Genomic DNA, 12,586 nt, shown 5'->3' with positions numbered 1-12,586 from the left:
CAGATTAAAGAAGAGCCAAACTTTTGATTAGTAAAGGGAAAATTCTTATTGCAGTGGTATGTTAGCTAGGGTAGGATAAACTGCTATTGTAAATAGGCCTCAAATACCTAACAGCTCAAATACAACAGAATCTTATTTATTGCTCACCTAATAGTCCAAAATGCACTTCCTGGTCAGTAGGTAACGCTTATCCCTTGTGGAAATTCAGGGATTCAGACTCCTTGGCCTTGTGGCTCTGGCATCTTCAGAGCTTCGTAGTTATCCACATTGAGCTGACAAGGAAAGAGAGCGTGATGGAACTGCCCAGGAAAGAAGTGACATGTAGCTTCCACTTAAACATTCCTTTGGTGAGAACCAGTCTCATGACCACATGCAACTGGAAGGGAGCCTGGGAACTGTGTACTCTAGAAGAAAAGGAAAAAGGATTTGGTAAGCAGTCAGAAATCTCTACCATAAGTGGTCTACCGCTACCTGTTTTATTCATTTTCAAATTCCTTACATTTTTGCTCAATACTTAACATGACAGACATTTGATTTGATGGAAAGCTGGATGGATTTTGCAAGTCAAGAAGTTAGTCACTATGTTATTTCATTATATTGTTTATATTTTCTATATTATGTCATCATTTAACATAACTTTATATATTTAATGTAACATTTAATTAATATCAAGACCATTTAAAACATGATCTTCGCTATTTTAAAATTTCAATCTCATATTTGATTCAAAGTCTCCCTCTAAGCCAGGCTGATGAAGGGCTCCAGGGGTCTAGAATGGGAGTGAGGGAATATACCACACTTTTCTTTGCCCAAACTCCTCCAATGGGGAAGGAGAAGTGAAAGATTTTTTTCATCCCTTTCCTATGCTGCTACAGTTCCCTTACATGATAGTGGTGTAGTGATCATAGTGAGGTCATTGTCTTCTTTTTTAATTGGTGTCATTATTGTCCTGTCTAACTCTGACTGCCCTGGGTTCCCTTTGTGAGGCAAGAATTAAAATACTGGCTCTGAGAAAAGAGAACACATTAATTCTTCAGAGGACCCCATGGGAGGCCTCCCTTGAACAATGGCCTAGAATGGAAGATCCAGCTGAAGTTAGCTCACTCCTCTTTAGAATCCTGTCTTTGGGATGGCTAACGGTACTCCCTTCCCAAGCTTACAGCCTCTTAGAGGAGCAAGCAAGAGCATTTCAGCTCTAGCCACTTTTAGTTATGTCCACACAGGCACAGGAGACTTCCACACTCTTGCCATACCAAAGGGGGGGATGCCTATTGCATCAGACACTTTGCCCCTCAGATTATACAGAAGAGAGTCTTACTCGCTAGTTGGCAGGGGAATTATGCCAATTCTGTTGCTTTCTATCTTACATAGGAAGGAGGAAGCAAGTTGACTGCTCCATAAAGAGGAGAGGAAGAAGGCATGGTTGCTACTTCACCAATCTCTAATTCTCCCAAAGTTGGCTTTATATCCCATATCCATATTTTACTTGAAAAAGAGGGAAACATATAAAGAGGGGAAGCATGTTGGTACCTGTTCTGCTGAAATGGTACCTCTTAGCAGGCAAACCCTTGAGGCTCTTCCTAGGGACTGACAATTCTCTGAACTCAAAACACAGAGGATTTTGGTGTCTTTTGTTCTGCAATATGAATTCTAACCAAAATTCTGGGAAAAATCCAACTTTGCACTTCACATCATGATTCTGAAATGATTTCTTTGTCAACTGAAGCTTTGACATTTTGGAGCACAGAACTTGATTTCTGGCTGCCTAATCTGTGGGGTATCTTCCCAAGGAAACGATATCAGTCCCTTAAAAAAAAAAAAGGTAACTATCTATACAGATAATTCCTGCCATCCCATCCAGAAAGATTGCTGACCTTTGAACATACAGCCCTGCAAAAAAGCGGGACTTAAAGTACTCTTAATCTTGATTTTCTTATCTAAGATAAACACAGAAGCAGATATGTATAATCCATGAGCCACATATTTGGGAAACATCATGGAATTGAGCCAAATTATCAGCAAAAGAGGGTTTTAATTGTTGTGTATAATTTGATTATGAGGCCTCCCTTCCCCAACCTCTTGGGAGGAAACTTGTTTTTTAAAAATTGTATTAATATTTTGCTCCAGAAGATCTTGGACACCCAAAAAGAGCTCCAAAATAAATATATAAATTCCCATTAATATAGTGCCTATTAAAACATAGGCATGATATATGTAGACATAATATATAGACATATTTAATATGTAGGCATCAGGCATATTATATTGATAGATATAACACATATGCCTATTTGTTCCACTATACCAAATGCAGGCATATATATGTGTGTATTTGTGTGTGTGTTTGTGTGTGTGTGTGTGTGCCTATATATTAACAACAGTTCTTTAAGTGGTAAAATTCCATGGTTTTTCACTTTTATCTGTACCATTCTATGTTTTATAAATTTCTACAGTAAATATATCTTAATAAAAAGATGGATGATAACATTTATTAAATCTTTATATCTGCCAAATATTATGATAAATTTCCATACATATATCTTGTTTAAATCTCAAAACAGGACAAATAAGGTAGGATCTATGAGAATGATTTACCTCAATTTATAATTGGGAAACTATAAAACTATAAAGCAAAACATCTAACAGGTGGCAAAGCTAACATGAGTCCATGCCTCTCTGATTCCACCTTTGTATTTTTTCCACTATATCACATGACACAACTGGTGTGGAAGAACCTTAGCTGAACCACAACTCAGAAGTAGCTTAACATGTTTAAGAGTTTTATTCTCATTAGGTGGGGTATAAAATGGTGCTCGCTCTTTGAAGGTAGAATAGGATATAGCAAAGGGGATTAACATGAAGTGTCTAAAAACGTTGACTTTGTTTCCTCTACAAAACACTATAAAGTACTGTTGAGTGATAGGAGAGGAACACTTTGGGTATAGACTCAAGATTATACTAAAGCCCAGCTTGGATGGAAGATTAGCAAGTGAAGAAAAGCTGATCTACTCAGAGGTCCAACTTGAAGCCAGCTCAGCCAGTTGTAATCCAGGTGGCCTCAAAATTGGTTAAAAAGATTTTTCAGCAGCACAGATGATTCAAAAAATCTGTGAATATCACTATTTTAGAAATACAAATGAAACCACTGGTCTCCTCCAAATCAAAGTGTTTGTAGAAAACAGTAGTGGATTAGAAACAGCAACACGCTTATAGCCAAAGAAAGTCTATGAGGGGCAAGATCAATAGACTAACAGCAAGCAGAGGAATTATTGAAGCAGAACACTTGGGTAAGGAGTGACTTTGATACCCCCTAAAGACATCACAGCACAGCAGAGAAACATTAGGACAAGAAAGGAGAGTGGAAGTCATTAGAGGTCACTTAATATCCTCCTTATTTCACAACTGAGCTGATGAAAGGCCAAAACTATTACTGCTCATAATTATATTCCTGAATCATTAAGAAGTAATAATGACATCAAATACTATGCTTAAGAAGGCTACAAAAAATAAAAATAAATGTAATGGCATTTACACACACAAACCTCTATTTTCTGAAAAACATTCTTTTGTGAAATATCTTGTTCTCTGAAGAGGTCAGATGCCCGAGTCATTATGGAAAAACCTGATAATAATATTGTTAGAGGATATTTAGCTTTTCACCCTCAGACTTCCTATGAAATTGTCAGGATGCGTAGTTGATACTATCATTCTAACTTCACAGATTTGTCTCAGCAATGCCTCTTTAAGGTTGGCAGAGCCACTGTTAAAACCTAATCAAAGTGTGTTATATGTATATATATATATATACCACAATGAAACACAATATTTGGTATAATTAATATGCACTAATAAATATATGGAAGCAAATTTTAAATTAAAAAATATTAGGTCTTCTAATGCATAATTCTGGGTATTTTCTTCTCTTTCACTACCTGATAGCTTCTTTTGAGGGAGGGTAATACTAGGAAATTAAACAGGTCCCTAAGAATAGCTGACTATGCAATATCATTTATGCATTCCTTCATTCAACAAATATTCATTAAGCATCTGAATTAGTTGTTGCCACAAAACTGCTGCAAAAACCACCTGAAGCTACATAGATTTGACCAGCAGTCGTTATACTCTTACACATCCGTGTTGAATAGGGTCAACTCATTTACGATAGGCTCAGCTGAGTGACTCTGCAGATCTTTACTGGAAGTAGGATTTTCTGGTCTAGTTTGGATGGGATGGTTCAATTCTGCTCCACAAGTCTCTCATCCTCCTCCTGGTACTACTACTGGGTGAAATCAATCATGTACTTCTCATGCCAATAGCAGAGGCACAAGGAGACTCTGAAATGCTGTTGAAGCTTTTGATCTCCCTTTTAAGTCTTTGGTGTGCTAATATTCCTTTCACCAGAGAAAGTCACAAGGGCAAACTCAAAACAAAGAGGCAGAAACACAGATTCTGCCTCTGTAATGGGACAAACTAAGGAGTTAGATGGTAAAAAGTGTGAATGTGTAAGGAGTGAAGAGCCAAGTGTGGTAGCACAAGGCTGTAATTTTAGCTACTTGGGAGGCTGAGGCAGCAGGATCACAAGTTTGAGGCCAGCCTGGGCAACTCAGTGAGACCTTGGCTCAAAGTAAAATTAAAAAGTCTGGGAATGTACCTTGGTGGTGGAGTGCTTGCCTAGCATGTCTGACACTCTGGCTTCAATGCTCATTGCTGCAAAAATAAAAAGAAGGAGAAGGCGAATAAGAAAGAGTGAAGAATTGTCCCCATGAACACAGTCTAAAACACCTACCATATTCCAGGCACAAGGGAGACAATGTAGATCATGACAGAAACTGACCTCCTAGAGCTTACAGTCAGAAACTGATGATTAAATAATATTCACCCACATGAATTCTATCACAACCTGCTACATTTATAACCAAAATTTGATAATGAAGGTAAATCTGCTACCCCCATCATATTTTGTATTTCTGGAGGGAATAAATCTGTGAGGGATTATTCCTTATTTTGAACTCTCTTCACATTGCTCCTCTTTGATTGTCATGTATTACCAAAATGATCTCATATGACTTAGTAGTCCTTTAGGTGAACAACTGTGTTTATTTAGAGAACCAGTGGACCTGCACTTCTCCGCTTTTCTGGCTGTGCCACCTTGAGAACCGGTAAGTAGGATAGAAAAACTCTCATTCTAAGAAGCAAAGATATGCATTCCATGGCTCTACCTCTTACAACCATCCTAATAACAATTCTGTTTGTATCACAGGAGTAGTTACTTAATTAAAAAACATTTACTGAGTGCCATCTACATACCAAGTTTAGCAATCAGGGTTTTTCTATCTAATGACTCATCTAATCCTCATGATAATCTTGTGAGTAAAACTAGTAAAGATTTATCCCATATTCAATAAATAGTTATTAAAGTACTAATTATATTCCAGGCACTAAGCCTGCCAGATGAGAAATATATATATTTCTGGCCCTCCAGAAGCTCACATTCTATTGAGAGACAGACCTGTAAACAACACAATTAAAATATAATGAGGTAAGTGCCTTTATAGGAGACAGTGTACTTTAAAACATTATGCAAATATAAGGCATTATAATTAAGCATAGCTGTAGGTCTCAAAGACCTCATCCTGTTTTCAGAAGTGCCTAATTTATCCACAAGGAAATCTGTGATGCTGAGACAGTTTTCAGCGAGTGGAGGAATACCCTGATTCTAAAACCATATGCCATCACTGTTTCCGCTTTCTGAGAAAATATGATTAAACGGGAAAAATAAAAAGGCATGATGTTTGTCAACCCAACAGATAAATGACAATCTTTGGAGATTCCAGAAAAGACAAGAAATATATGAGCCCAGGATAGATCATTAAAAAAGGAGTAAAAATGTTGAGAAGGCCAGAAATTGAGGGGACCCAGTCATAAGCCTAAGAAATGAAAGTGGAGCAGGGTGACCTTCTCTGCAAATTGGTTCTAACTTCCTGGATAGGAAATCAGTGTCTATGAATTCAGCCACAAACAAGAGTTTGTTCATCATTTTAGCACTTTACAAATAATTCTTTAAACAACCAAGCAGCTAAATCTTTATCCTTCTCCCTATAAACTTTTCTTCTACTTCTCTTCTTTTCCCAAATATTTCCTAAAGTAAACCATGTTAATTGCCAGGAGGTACAGGATGACATCAGCTGCTGAATCAGTGTATCAGAAACTTTCACTGACAAATACAAAATGTTTAAATAAAGCACATACCTTCAGACATAAAAGAAATTATTTCTCACAAAGTAAAAAACCCCATAAGCCCCATCACTGGTGATTAGAAATGTTATTTAGAATATCAGTGCTACAATCTCAGTACTACTTTCATTAAAGGACTTTGCCAAAGTTATGAAACCTTCCTAATTCCATGAAAAATGGGTGCCTCTAACAATACCATGTATAATTAAGCATGTATAATTAAGCATGTATTGCTGTGCAGTTGGAAAATTAAGATCAATTTGCATAAGTGGATCAAAGGGGATCTTGCAGCTTGCCAGTTCATTTAAAAGTGAACCAGGAGGATTTTAAGACCTTATTAAATCCTTCAAATTACTCAAAATAAGAATGTAAACAGTAAAGCATTTTATAAGGGATTATGAGGAAGATGTGTTCCCCTATTGCTTGAGTTAACTTTTCTAATGAGTTCTCATACGTTCTCCATCTCTCTCTCAAGCCTCAATATTCTTAAACCTTGCTTAAATTAATGATATATTTTAAAGTCAAATCCAAATTATATTATGGTATTCAATTTAACATGAAAGGCTTCAACAAGTCCTCCAGTAGTGCAGGAGTGGAGAAAATATTGCTGACAGGAAATAGCAACTCATCTGTATTTTGTGCAACATCTTTCCCCCATCAGGGGCCAAGCAAAGAACCAGCTGTGTTGAGTAGGAATGTAAAGCAGAAACTAGGGTGAAAGACAAAGACACTCCCATAGGTGACAGTGAATCGCTGTCACAGTCCTTTCCCTATTGTCACTCAGCTTCAGGCCCACCCTTCTACCCTCTGCCTTATGATCCTGGAACCGGGACCCTGTCCACTGCTTTTCTCTGACGCCTTTACTAGCTGGCTTCCAGTCAGTTCTACCAACAGGAAATTGAACATGGGCGATCTCCTAGAGGAAATTACAGCATGGCTGGAAGAGACAAGGGTCTTCTTCCTTTTTTCTCAGTTTTTATTGGCACTTCTCTAATAGCTGCCTCACCTCACACCCTCAGAAGTGCCAGCAGCAGCTGGAGGACCAGCCATCTGTGCTTCCTAATTCACTGGGCTGTGCCATCCGGGGTCTCAGTGCACCTAGTGGATCATCCCTTCATTGGCCCAAGCAACAACAGCAGGGCACCAGCTCCACTAGGGCCCTTCTCTTAGCCCTCTTATTCTCCCAGCCCAGGAGTGGAAACTGCCTTCTGCAGTTATTATTCACTCTTGACTTCCATCAGCTTTCCCTTTTGTTCTTTGGCCTTCCAATACCTGTATAACCAATTCCTGTATTAAATCCCTTCCATTTAAATTCCTAGTACACTTGCTCTTCTCTTAATGAAATTCTGACTGATGTATTCACCCAGGCAGTGACTGTCAATGAAGGAAGAGTGGATTTTTCCATTACTGGTGAGAGATTGGGGAGAAGATCAATATGTTATTTTTAGAAGCTCTAGAAGTGATTCTGATAATTTGCAGCTCCCCATCATTATTCTTTCTTATCCTTCAACTGTAATGTGGTCTGCTGGCCAATCCACAAAGGCATGCTTTGTACACCTAAAGGTGGCTCCAGTGGAAAAGATGTATGGCAATCTTCAAGGAGTTTCTATGTCCACTAACCCCACAGGTATGCACTATTGCACATGGGTCAACAATGGTAATTTGTAATTGTGCTAGATACAGATACACCTGTACACCTCACCATTCTTTTCAAAGCCTGCCTCCACCTGCCATTCAAAGGAGGCAATACTGAAGGTATTAACTCTCACAGAAATTAGAGGCCACACATGTCATCGTGCCTATTTTCTTAGGTGGTCACAATCAACCTCACAGAGGAAATAAGTCAGCAGAATTTAGCCTATGTCTTAGGAATATATTTCCTGTCCATGATACTTAACAACCCCATAGGTAACTGCACCTTAGAAAATAGGATGCACACCTTCCTCCCCGATGGAGACCATAGCCTAGAAATGAATTTAAATTTTAAAAAGTCATTTAGAAGACTGGAAACTCTTTCATATTGGTTTTTACACATGAATGCCATAATTATGTTGTTACATCTGTAGGGTATCTTTATTTCTCTAGTGTGTTGGTTGTGTTTTATTTTGATTAAATATTAACCAATGAATATTTCAAGAAATGTAGGAAGATGGCTCCCTAAGTAAATAACTTCAGTTTTAAAAAGATCACTTCTAAAAATTATTAATGCAATGTATTGAGGTGAGCACTTGAAAACTAAGCTTAGGCAGATGTTGACTGCAGCATTTAGCCCCACTTTGTGGACATCACTGAGCCCCTCATGCCCCAGCTTGTGGCTCGGTGATTGAGAGGCACTGGGGGAAGTTGGGAATAAATGCTGATAACTGTTTTCAGTCAAACCCAAAGCAAAATACAAGCCAGCCAAAATAAATATTTTGTTTCTTACGCTTCCAGTTGACATTTGTGCGGCAGGATAAGGCCTTACCATGATAAATAATTTTTTGACTTAACAGCCCCTGCTTTAGTTTACCTTTTAGTGGGAAAAAAAAGACACATGAAATCAGATAAAGGAAATGGAGCATAAGACAAATGTTTTGGAGTGGTTCTCTTTTATTTACCAATTCCTCAGGCTAGCTACTGGCTCGTCTTAAATTCTGCTCTTTTCCACTTTACCTAGTCTATACCGGACACAGAACAGATTCTCTTCACACATCTAAAGCTCTGCACCATTACTTACCACTATTTTTCCTCAACTCTTCATTATATTCCTTTCATGTAGGGCTGACATCACAAATTCTAACTGATAGCGCATCTTGCATTCACTGTAACAGCCCTTCAGTTGTATCAAAGAGATCAAAAAGCACCTATTCTTGGTAAATATGTTTATTATTCTAATTAATTAATTGTATGTGCATGATGCTGGTGATCCAACTCAGGGCATCCTGCATGCTAAGCAAGCACTCTGCCACTGAGCCACACTCCTAACCCAAATTTGTTAGTTTAAATCTGATTGTGTTTGCCCTGTAGATTGTGGGAGAGTTGTGTGTAAAGCATATAAATGTAATGATGCTTATTTTGCTGACAACTTCTTGGTGGTGTCTTTTTTTTCCCATTAACTTTATTGGGACATTTTAGTTATACAGTACAGTTACATTCATCATTGGGATCTTGTACCTTTACATGATGTATCTTAGTTCTTATTTTTTCCCCTTCCCTTGCACTCCCTTCAACCCCTCCACCTTTCCCCATTTACAAAGACTTTTTTTCCATTTTTTTCCTTTTCTTACGTTTTTTCTTTTCCCTTCTGTCCTTTCCCCTACCCCTCCCACTTCCCCTACTCCTTTAGACCTTTTCTTCCTCTTTCACAATACCAATCATACATTTTGATCCTTATTTACACTTTTAGTTTTTCACACCAGAGAAACTATTCAGTACACATGTGTGTCCTATTTATTTCACTTAAGAGTATGACCTCAATGTGCATCCACTTAGCTATAAATGTCTTTAGTTTCTCATTCTTTATGGCTGACTAGTACTCCATTTTATAAAAAAAAAAAAAAAGCCCACATCTTCTTTATCCAGTTTCCAGTTGATGCGCAATTGGGCTGTTTCCAAACTTTCACTATTACAAACTCTGCTGCCATAACCATGGGTGAGCATATACCACTGTGGTATGATTCTTTTAATTCTTTTGGGAAGATCCCCAGCAGGGGAATAGCTGGGTCAAATGGGACTTCTAATCCTAGTTGTTTGAGGTATCTCCATATTGATTTCCACAGTGGTTGCACGAGTTTGCACTCCCACTGGTGGTGTCTTTGACATTTGTTAAATATGCCAAAAGAAATCCTGCAAGCTTGTGTACAAACTGGGAAAGGGCTAGTGTTGACTGGTATAATTTACCAGTTTGCACACAGGACACATTCCTTCTTAATTTGCCTACCTGTCTATGTTTGGTTATGCATATGTTCGGGACATTTGTTTTATGTCCTCTAGATCTGCCTGAATTATAATCAATTTGAAAACTAAGCACTCCAAAAGTATCAACCTTTGGGGGCTACTTCCAGCATTATAGCACACACATTCAGAGGTCTTTGGTAGAGCAAATACTATTGGTACCCTGCCCACATCCTCTTGCTGTTCCTTATTCTTTTACACATCTATGGCTCTCCAGCACCTCAGTGACTCTCTGCCTTATGGGTTCTCTCTAGGCACAGAAGTGTATTTTGTGTGTACATGGCTGGAAAAGGCAGGGATTAACACCCTTCCCCCAGTGACTATCAACCAGTGAAGGGTGGCAGTGAATGGATACACATCCAGCTGCCTGTTTCCTTCAGTGGGACAACTTTGAGGCAGGTTATACATAATCTCACAGAGATCTATAACAGGACTGAGAGCCAGTCACCCACAAAAATCACCCTATCATTAATGTGCCTGCATCGGCTTGCTTTCCTTCCTTTTCCCATTTCCCCCCTCTTCCTCCAGAGCTCCCTGGAATCACTTCCCAGATACATGACTTGCATGTATGCCTTATCTCAAGATCCACATATGAGGCACTTCATCCTCAAATCCCTCAAAAACTGTTTTCAATAATGTGCATACGTTTTTCTTTCCTATAAACTTGAAGGATGAAAGGTCTAATATTTGGTGATGAAGGAATAAAACCAACCTTGGAGCTTTGTCAAAATACACCACTAATTTGCCCACAGGAAGTGTAAGCAGGCACCAAGGTCTACTTATATTACTAGTAATAAAAATGAACTTTTGATCAACAAGCCAGTAAAGCATTTTGATAAGGAAATATCTTGACTAAATTAGGGCCTGAGCCAGTGGAACTGAGTCACCTCTACCCTCAACACAGACATTGATAGTGCTGCCTGGATAAATGCTCCCTGCTCCCCAATCCATGTAACAATTCACAGCCAGGAGTTTGCATTGAAGCAGAGGAGCTTCCTGGGGAACAGTCCAAGATTGCAACCTTTTCTGTTTGAGATTCAACATTTTTAAAAACTACTGTATGGTCCTGACTAAGGCCAGATAGCAGGAAAGTACTATGAGGCCATGAGGTGGCAGAGTGGCCACTTGACTTGATTCAGTGCTGTGGTGGATTAACTAATGGTCAACTTGGACTACTCAACTAAACTGAGGCAGCGTGGTTCTGGGAGAAGAAGACCTACCTGAGGATTGTTGCCAACAGCATAAAAAAGAGAATGGGGAGGGGGTGCTGTTGATTTTTCTAAGAGAACCTTGCTGTGGCTGGTTTTCCTGATGTGAACTTGGCTATTCTTGTTGGAGGAGGAACTCAGGTCCTCACTGTCTCTGGGAATGGCTGCTGTTCTCCTCAGGGGAGCTCTGATCTTCAGCTCAAACATAGCTTCCTGGCTCCAGTGTAGATCCCTCAGCCTGGTGACATAAATCCTTCACACACCGACACACACACACACACACACACACATACACACACACAGACCCCGGCAAAGTCTTCCTAGCTTCCACCACTGGCCTTCGGGGCTTCCAGGTGCAGTTCCTCGATACAGACTTACATGGGACATTGCTGTGGGCTTTAAGCCTCTGGCTGGACTCATGAAGAGCATTGCCTTGAGCTCTAGACCTTTAGTTGGACTCGTGTGGGACATTGCCATGGGATCCAGCCTCTTGGCTGGATTCTTTGGGTCTCTAGTGTGTGGACAGATCTCTTGCACTCCTCTGCATTTGACTTTTTGAGTGAATATTATAAAATAATCCTATAAATTGTGTATCCTGTATTAGATCTATTCCCTTCAGATCCTGACTACAACAAGCACCCACAATCATTCAAAATCCCCTTTGAAGTTGACATTAGAATCTTGACTCCACCCATGGACCACATCTGATTGAGTTAACACTGAGGAAACAAGTGTTTTCTGTTACATTCGTTCAATAAATATTGTGCTGAGCTAGGCACTGAGGACTCAATGGTGAACATAGCAGGCCCACCTCTGTCCTTGTGGAGCTTAAAATAAAGTATAGAACACAGATATTAAACAAGCAGGCAGACAGATAATAACCCACAAAGGGGGACAGGGGAATCTAAACAAGATCTATATTTATAAATTGTCAGTGTAATAGGGGATGTAAAAGAGGCATGCCATAGAAAAACAGAATATGTGAAGGCAGGGAATGTGAGGTTTTCAAGGCACAGGAAGAAGGCCAATGTAGTTAAGTCTGGAGAAAGAGCGAGAGTGAGAGAGAGGCCAAACTTAGGAGGTTGTCTGCTACAGGGTAAGTGTACATTAAACATTCCCTTTTGGGAAGGACTCTTTAGAAAAAGTCTTATCTTCCTCAAATGAAAACTCCAGCTTGGGATAAATTGTTACAACCTCCAACATTTTTCTAG

The 12,586-nt window shown here is 39.2% G+C and overlaps 1 long non-coding RNA gene across 2 annotated transcripts in view; it reads right to left on the bottom strand.

Annotated features, from left to right (window-relative positions):
• Positions 1–4,701, bottom strand: part of LOC147823257 (uncharacterized) — a 479,935-nt gene extending 475,234 nt beyond the window's left edge. For both annotated transcript variants that reach the window (XR_015444100.1, XR_015444101.1), the window contains exons 1-2: positions 4,652–4,701; positions 148–404 (exon numbers count right to left, since the gene is read on the bottom strand). This is a non-coding gene — a long non-coding RNA (uncharacterized LOC147823257). The remainder of the gene's footprint in view (positions 1–147; positions 405–4,651) is intronic.
• Between the last annotated feature and the right edge of the window lie 7,885 nt (positions 4,702–12,586).

The sequence above is a fragment of the Heterocephalus glaber genome, unplaced genomic scaffold (genome assembly GCF_053883595.1).
Source record: "Heterocephalus glaber isolate CG9 unplaced genomic scaffold, H.glaber_assembly_v1.0 deba00001594, whole genome shotgun sequence".
Lineage (NCBI taxonomy): Eukaryota > Metazoa > Chordata > Mammalia > Rodentia > Bathyergidae > Heterocephalus > Heterocephalus glaber.
Note: the sequence above shows the minus strand (reverse complement) of the source record. Positions and strands in the feature narration are given on the sequence as shown.